We start from the raw sequence: 9,010 nt of genomic DNA on the forward strand, positions 1-9,010 counted from the left end.
CGGATATCAGTCTCCGTTGATCCGTTGGAGTAGCAGCTCTCTCGGTTAACAGCTTCATCATATGTAACGTTGACTTCCTCTAGAAACAGTTCATGACGGCCCCGTTAACTTAGTATTTTACCGCCGATAGCGGTGGCAGCCAACAGGCTCTGCGTTGTGTTTGATTGTAGACCAACGGACGGTTAACGGTTCACTCCAACGAACCACAGACAGCTCCGATGTCCATTCAACACATATTTATTTAGCTGACAAGCACTTCAGGACACACGTTCACCTGGGAGATACCAGCCCGGTCTCTAGATTATATATTATACATAGACTATACATTAATATTGACACATTAAAGGTCCCGTATTGTAAAAAGTGAGATTTTCATGTCTTTTATATTATAAAACAGGTTTAAAGGGACTGTTTGTAACTTTTTAAGCGTATAAATCTACCGGGTCGGTTTCCCAGGCGCGCTCTCACATATGCACGTTCGCTTGTGGCTTGGCTGTCCAGACTCCCTGTGGACACGTACCATAAGACTCCAACACAAACTACACGAAAGCACCAAAACCTCTTGGTTGTATCTAGTGAAGCCCGTCTTGCAAAACAGTGTTAGCGGCGGTCGTAGTACGCGGGGGAGACCGTAGCTTTGGTTTCCAGGACCGGTGTCTCTGCTCCTATGCCTGCCTGCCTTCACTCACACACCGCGCTAGTTCTTGCTCCACCTCTAGACGTGCATGCGCGCTCACTCCACACTGCAGAAGAGTTAGTTTAGCTCTGAGAATATCTAGTGAATGTACAGTGGACGTTTGTGCAGAAATAACTGCTGCAGCTCCTCCAGACCAACAGAGGTTTTCCGTGACTTGTGAAGTGACGGGGCTCCGCAGCGAGTTACGTTATCATCTCCGACTGGGTGCCCGAGGGAGACACCGGCGGCGGGCGGAGACGATAACGTTTCTTTTCCTCTTTCAGCCCCGGAGGCTGAGGCAGGAAAAACCAACACTAGGATCAGCAGTGATTCATGGAGAGACCTTCGTCTGGTCAGCTAACATTACTGCCAAGCAGCTGAAATATAGAGTGATATTGTGGTTTTAGCTGACGTGTGTCGCCTCACTGTTTTGAGAGATGCTCGTTCATCTCTATTTAGAGCGAGCAAGCGCGAGCCCAACGCTGACTTTCGTTGACTTAACGGCCACAGGTGTTGCTGTTAACAAGCATTTCTGAAAGTTACAAACAGTCCCTTTAAGTGCTATATAAATACTGTTAAACTATCAAAACGCTCAATATACAGAGAAATACATACAGCCCGTATTCAGAAATGTTGTGTTTGAAACAAGCCGTTTGTGATGTTACAAATCTAAATATTTAGACCCTTGACACGATTTTAAACGTAAACATTCTAAATGTGTCCCAGTTTATTTCCTGGTTGCAGTGTGTGTGAATAACATCAGCTGACAGGAAGTAAACATGGCCCAAGCTGTTGCCTAGCAACGCAATTCTGTTGCAATTACATCGAAATGCACTAAAACGGAGCATTTCAGACAGAGAGGGTAAATACAGGTATATTCAGGCAGACAGTACGAGGAAAATAAATGTTTTTTTGAACATTACAGCATGTAAACATGTTCTAGTAAAAACACAAAATACAAGTATGAACCTGAAAACGAGCATAATATGGGACCTTTAAAGTTTACACAAACAAACACACACCTCTGGCAGACACAAGCCCGGTCCGATTCGTTCCCTCAGTGATGAGCTTTTATAGCTCCATCGCTACCATGGATACCATAGTATCATATTCTAAATATAAAATAACTGAATAAAAATACGAAAATAACACAAATATGTAAACCTAATGATTATCAAATAAAGGTAACATTACTAAAAAATATGAATAGTAACAAGAGTAACAATTTATTAAAGCTGAAATTATGTATCTGATGTAACACGCAAGAGGCGTATGTTACACATGTCCAACTGGTAAGAGGTTCCAGGGTAGACCCAGAACACGCTGGAGAGGTTAAATGTCTCGTCTGGCCTGGGAACCCCTCGGGGTCCACCAGGAAGAGCTGGAAAACGTTGCTGGGGAGAGGAACGTCTTTTTAGTTTTTTATAAAATATATAAAATATTATATATATATTGTATATATAGTTATGTTTGTTTGTTTTTCTTTGTTTTGTTGTGGATACATGTGATTATAGGGATCAGTGCTTTGAGCTGCACGCTGACCCATAGGAGGGGACTGGTCTGTTTTGTGATATCATTTTTAACACCTTTTTTCTTTTCTTTTTCTTTTCTTTTCTGACTTTGCCCTCGGTCCAACACTCCTCTTGGTACGTGTCGGAGTCTGAGTGGGTCAGGTTGTGGATCATGCAATAATAAATATTCTCCCAGCTGCCAGCTGAAAGTCGTCCTTTCAGGTCTTTAGGTACTGTGGAGTTCTGGGACCAGAGGTCAGAGGTGTTCCACAGGACAATCTTCTCCTCACCAACAAATCTGGAGATCAGGCAGGAGGAGTTGGCCTCCTTGGGGAGCTCGGAGGTGTAAGAGTCCCTTTCCTTTTGGATGATGATGAGTTCCTCTGCATGAATGTTGTTGATGAGCGCAAACAGCAGGAAGGAGAGCTCTGCGACTGCAGCCATTCTGCTCGGAGGTGTGCTTGTGAGTGTTGCGCAAACACCGACACAACTCCCCTCATAAGCTCTGTGTCAACCCTCATCAGCAGCATCTCATTTGTGATTGGATGAACATGACTTCTTTATCACTTCATCTCATCATCATTGGAAACTCTGAAGCAACAGGCTCTCTATCAACTAATCTATGTCCTTTGTACGGAACTAAAGCCACTGAGGCTGTCGTGTCTTCAAACACTGATTATTGAGAGATATGGGGAAACCACCAGCAAGAGGTGTGTGTGTGATGGGAGAGAGAAGAGCATAAATAAATATAATAAATATTTTAAAAATCTAAAAGTGGGGTAGTAAAGACTCCGACTTTAGAGTGAATCTCTTTAGGTTTTCGTATTAAATGCCAAGTCTCAAGTTAATTTAAATGAAAAATTTCCACCTCCCTCGTTTCCTGTAACAACCAACATGACAACATGACCTCCGCTCCGCTTCCCTGTTGGGGTTCATTTCACAATAACGACCCGCTCGCTGTACATTATTCCTTACATATCTGTTTGATTGTATAATCTGTAGGTTTGTGAATTTATTTTTGTTTTGGTTAATTGACCTCTGAACAATTCCAATGTAAGTGACAGAGGACCAAATCCACTGTCTTTGTTCTGTGCAAAAATACATCCAAAGTTCAACTGTTAAGTTGTTAAGTTGATATGATGCATCAACAGTCTGAGATATCAAGTTGGTATTTATTAAGTTAGATATTTTTTAGTATTAATAAGTTCCGTCTTTGCACTTCCACAGATAGTGTTTCCTGTCTTAGCCTTGGCAGAGAGATACTAACACAAAGTGTGAAATTGGTACTAAAAAGACTGGAATAAATAAATAAATTGACTTGGAATAAACACTTTATTTGTCCAACTCAAACTGCTAAAGCTTCGTATTAGCTTCATATGAAAGTTAATTTCTGTTGCGAAATATGTCTAACCTTTTGACGTGTTATCTTTAGTTAGTTCACCACACAGGGAGGAGGAGGAGGGTGATCTAACAGATAGAGTTGAGGTTGAATAAGTCCGTAAACAAGCTGCATTCTGTTACACCATGGCCACTAAGAATTATCCTCTAGTCTCATTAACTGGCAGGTTTGTAGTATTTTCTTGTAATGTGTGAACAGACACGTCTGACACATGTTTGTTTGTACTTATTTAATCAATAAAACAATAGTGGAGCTTTCAGTTTTTGTCATACACAGTGAGTGTGTGTTAACCTTTTATACAGTCTATGGTGTTAACCAGTAGACAACACTAAGAGTCTCCAGCCATGCTAGCAGCTCTGTGAGGCTGTACTTAGGCACTGTGATGCTCTGAGCTAAATACTAACACCAGCATGCTCACATTAGCACTAACACAGAGTACAGCTGAGGCTGATGGGAATGTCTTTAGAGCTGTGGCAGAGAGATACTAACACAAAGAGGCAATTTGGTACTAAAAAGACTGGAATAAATAAATAAATTAAGTTGGAATACCCACTTGATTTGTCTAACTCAAACTACTAAAGCCTCATTTTAGCTTCAGATTAACTTTAGAGTTAATTTTTGTATGAAACAAGGTCGATGATTTGTGTCCTCCATCACTTTCATTGAAATGACTTTAAGAGGGGATATTTTGGCAGCCAGTATGGAGGTGAGGAACAATTACAACGACCACCAGTGACACTTTAAATGTACAAACACTAAACACTGCTCCAGTCACCCTGCCACCTGGACACACACAAACACACATTCAGGAGTTTTTACCAAAACTGCAGCCACTGTTCATTTGTTCACAACTCCTAAACAAACAAGTTGAACGTGCTCTGAAATTCTTGGTAGATGGAGATTAATGTTTTATGTTCACTAAGTTCAAACAGCTGTGAAATGTAATAAGAGGACATGAGACTACTATTAATAATATCATAGTCATTCTGTACAGGTTTTTGCTTATGAAGTGTGTTCACTTTGAAAAAGCCACAAAGTTGTCAGTATGCTTAGGCTGCTACATTTGGTTTCCTGTTAGTGCACTGATAGCGTGCTGACGTCTGGGGCAATCTTTGATACTGTGGTCTCTCGAATAGCATGAGAAGCACAGGCGGTCACGAACACAGTGTGTTTTTGTGCTGTGACCTCTGCTGTCACAGACATGACAGATGTTGCGGGGCCTGGGGTACTACAGTGGAGAGTTTAAGAGAGGACTGGGTCTGTTGCTCTGAGCCTGTTGATCATGGAGGAGCTTGGAGAGCATGTCTATCAAGTGAGACAGTGATGTGGCATCAGGTCTTCTAGATAGAGCAGGGCTGTCCAAAGTGGGGCCCTGAGAATATCTAGTGGATGTACAGTGGACGTTTGTGCAGAAATAAATGCTGCAGCTCCTCCAGACCAACAGAGGTTTTCCGTGTCTTGTGAAGTGACGGGGCTCCGCAGCGAGTTACGTTATTGTCTCTGACCGGGTGCCAGAGGGAGACACCGGCTGCGGGCGGAGACGATAACGTTTCTTTTCCTGTTTCAGCCCCGGAGGCTGAGGCAGGAAAAGCCAACACTAGGATCAGCAGTGATTCATGGAGAGACCTTCGTCTGGTCAGCTAACATTACTGCCAAGCAGCTGAAATATAGAGTGATATTGTGCTTTTAGCTGACGTGTGTCGCCTCACTGTTTTGAGCGATGCTGGTTCATGTCTATTTAGAGCGAGCAAGCGCGAGCCCGACGCTGACTTTCGTTGACTTAACGGCCACAGGTGTTGCTGTTAACAAGCATTACTGAAAGTTACAAATAGTCCCTTTAAGTGCTATATAAATACTGTTAAACTATCAAAACGCTCAATATATGGAGAAATACACACAGCCCGTTTTCAGAAATTTTGTGTTTGAAACAAGCCGTTAGGATTTCTGCCCATTTGTGATGTCACAAATCTAAATATTTAGACTCTTGACACGATTTTAAACGTAAACATTCTAAATGTGTCCCAGTTTATTTCCTGGTTGCAGTGTGTGTGAGTGGCATCAGCTGACAGGAAGTAAACATGGCCCAAGCTGTTGCCTAGCAACGCAATTCTGTTGCAATTCCATCGAAATGCACTAAAACGGAGCGTTTCAGACAGAGAGGGTAAATACAGGTATATTCAGGCAGACAGTACGAGGAAAATAAATGTTTTTTTGAACATTACAGCATGTAAACATGTTCTAGTAAAAACACAAAATACAAGTATGAACCTGAAAACGAGCATAATATGGGACCTTTAAAGTTTACACAAACAAACACACACCTCTGGCAGACACAAGCCCGGTCCGACTCGTTCCCTCAGTGATGAGCTTTTATAGCTCCATCGCTACCATGGATACCATAGTATCATATTCTAAATATAAAATAACTGAATAAAAATACGAAAATAACACAAATATGTAAACCTAATGATTATCAAATAAAGGTAAAATTACTAAAAAATATGAATAGTAACAAGAGTAACAATTTATTAAAGCTGAAATTATGTATCTAATGTAACACGCAAGAGGCGTATGTTACACACGTCCAACTGGTAAGAGGTTCCAGGGTAGACCCAGAACACGCTGGAGAGGTTAAATGTCTCGTCTGGCCTGGGAACGCCTCGGGGTCCACCAGGAAGAGCTGGAAAACGTTGCTGGGGAGAGGAACGTCTTTTTAGTTTTTTATAAAATATATAAAATATTATATATATATTGTATATATAGTTATGTTTGTTTGTTTTTCTTTGTTTTGTTGTGGATACATGTGATTATAGGGATCAGTGCTTTGAGCTGCACCCTGACCCATAGGAGGGGACTGGTCTGTTTTGTGATATCATCTTTAACACCTTTTTTCTTTTCTTTTTCTTTTCTTTTCTGACTTTGCTCTCGGTCCAACACTCCTCTTGGTACGTGCCGGAGTCTGAGTGGGTCAGGTTGTGGATCGTGTAATTAGAAATGCTGCCAACTGAAAGTCGTCCTTTCAAGTCTTTAGGTACTGTGGAGTTCTGGGACCAGAGGTCAGAGGTGTTCCACAGGACAATCTTCTCCTCACCAACAAATCTGGAGATCAGGCAGGAGGAGTTGGCCTCCTTGGGGAGCTCGGAGGTGTAAGAGTCCCTTTCCTTTTGGATGATGATGAGTTCCTCTGCATGAATGTTGTTGATGAGCGCAAACAGCAGGAAGGAGAGCTCTGCGACTGCAGCCATTTTGCTCGGACGTCTGCTTGTGAGTGTTGCGCAAACACCGACACAACTCCCCTCATAAACTCTGTGTCAACCCTCATCAGCAGCATCTCATTTGTGGTTGGATGAACATGACTTCTTTATCACTTTATCTCATCATCATTGGAAACTCTGAAGCAACAGGCTCTCTATCAACTAATCTATGTCCTTTGGACATAACTAAAGCCACTGAGGCTGTCGTGTCTTCAAACACTGATTATTGAGAGATATGGGGAAACCACCAGCAAGAGGTGTGTGTGTGATGGGAGAGAGAAGAGCATAAATAAATATAATAAATATACAAAACGAGTAAATAATTGTATCCCCTTAACGTAATTATCCAGAAATATGGCTTGTTAGTTACGTTAAAAACCGTTAGCGAGTTACACGCTACCTTCCACTTGTTGCGTAGCAACCAGAATAACTCAGCTGAGCAGTCGGATATCAGTCTCCGTTGATCCGTTGGAGTAGCAGCTCTCTCGGTTAACAGCTTCATCATATGTAACGTTGACTTCCTCTAGAAACAGTTCATGACGGCCCCGTTAACTTAGTATTTTACTGCTGATAGCGGTGGCAGCCAACAGGCTCTGCGTTGTGTTTGATTGTAGACCAACTGACGGTTAACGGTTCAAAATATTATATATATTGTATACAGACGTAGGCAAAGTTGTTGGTACCCTTCCGTTAAAGAGAGAAAAACCCACAATGGTCACTGAAATATCTTGAAACTGACAAAAGTAATAATAAATAAAAATTCACTGAAAATTAACTAATGAAAATCAGACATTGCTTTTGAATTGTGGTTCAACAGAATCATTTTAAAAAACAAACTAATGAAACTGACCTGGACAAAAAATGATGGTACCCCTAGAAAAGATGTAAAATAATGTGACCATAGGGACATGTTAAACTAAGGTGTGTCCTGTAAATAGCATCACAGGTATCTTCAAACTTGTAATCAGTCAGTCTGCCTATTTAAAGGGTGAAAAGTAGTCACTGTGCTGTTTGGTGTCATGGTGTGTACCACACTGAACATGGACCACAGAAAGCTAAGGAGAGAGTTGTCTCAGGAGATCAGAAAGAACATTATAGACCTTCATGTTAAAGGTAAAGGCTATAAGACCATCTCCAAGCAGCCTGATGTTCCTGTGACTACAGCTGCACATATTATTCAGAAGTTTAAGGTCCATGGGACTGTAGCCTACCTCCCTGGACGTGGCCGCAAGAGGAAAATTGATGACATATTGAAGAGACGGATAATACGAATGGTAACCAAAGAGCCCAGAACAACTTCCAAAGAGATTAGAGGTGAACTCCAAGGTCAAGGTACATCAGTGTCAGATCGCACCATCCGTCACTGTTTGAGCCAAAGTGGAATTAATGGAAGACAACCGAGGAGGACACCAAATCATAAAAAAGCGAGACTGGAATTTTCCAAAATGCATATTGACAAGCCACAAAGCTTCTGGGAGAATGTCCTTTGGACAGATGAGACAAAACTGGAGCTTTTTGGCAAGTCACATCAGCTCTATGTTCACAGATGAAGAGATGAAGCATCCAAAGAAAAGAACACTGTACCTAATGTGAAACATGGAGGAGGCTCGGTTATGTTATGGGGCTGCTTTGCTGCATCTGGCACAGGGTGTCTTGAATCTGTGCAGGGTACAATGAAATCTGAAGACTATCAAGGCATTATGGAGCGAAATGAGCGAAATGTGCTACACCTTTTTTCTTGTTAACATTTCAGTAATTAATCTGTTATCATTGCTTTCACCTGAGCTGTTTTTATTTCACTTATTTTGTATCTTGTTATTGTACTGATGTTTTATTTTAAATCAAATGATTATGTGATTTGTTTTCAATCATATGTGAAGGAATTTGAGTTGCCTTGCCAGGGGAATACCCTGCTAGCCTGCTGGCCTGCTGCCCGGCGACCCATCCCAGATAAGAGGAATAAAACTGATGGATGGATGTTAGTGATCAGAGGATTTAAGCCTGTTCTCCTCTTGCTCCTACAGTTAAAGTATGTTGGCCTACGTTGTGCTTTTGGATCCTGACCAATTGGATATTAAAGGTCCCATATCGTGCTCATTTTCAGGTTCATACTTGTATTTTGTGTTTCTAATAGAACATGTTTACATGCTGTAATGTTCAAAAAACACAT

The sequence above is a fragment of the Sebastes umbrosus genome, chromosome 7 (genome assembly GCF_015220745.1).
Source record: "Sebastes umbrosus isolate fSebUmb1 chromosome 7, fSebUmb1.pri, whole genome shotgun sequence".
In the NCBI taxonomy this organism is placed as follows: domain Eukaryota; kingdom Metazoa; phylum Chordata; class Actinopteri; order Perciformes; family Sebastidae; genus Sebastes; species Sebastes umbrosus.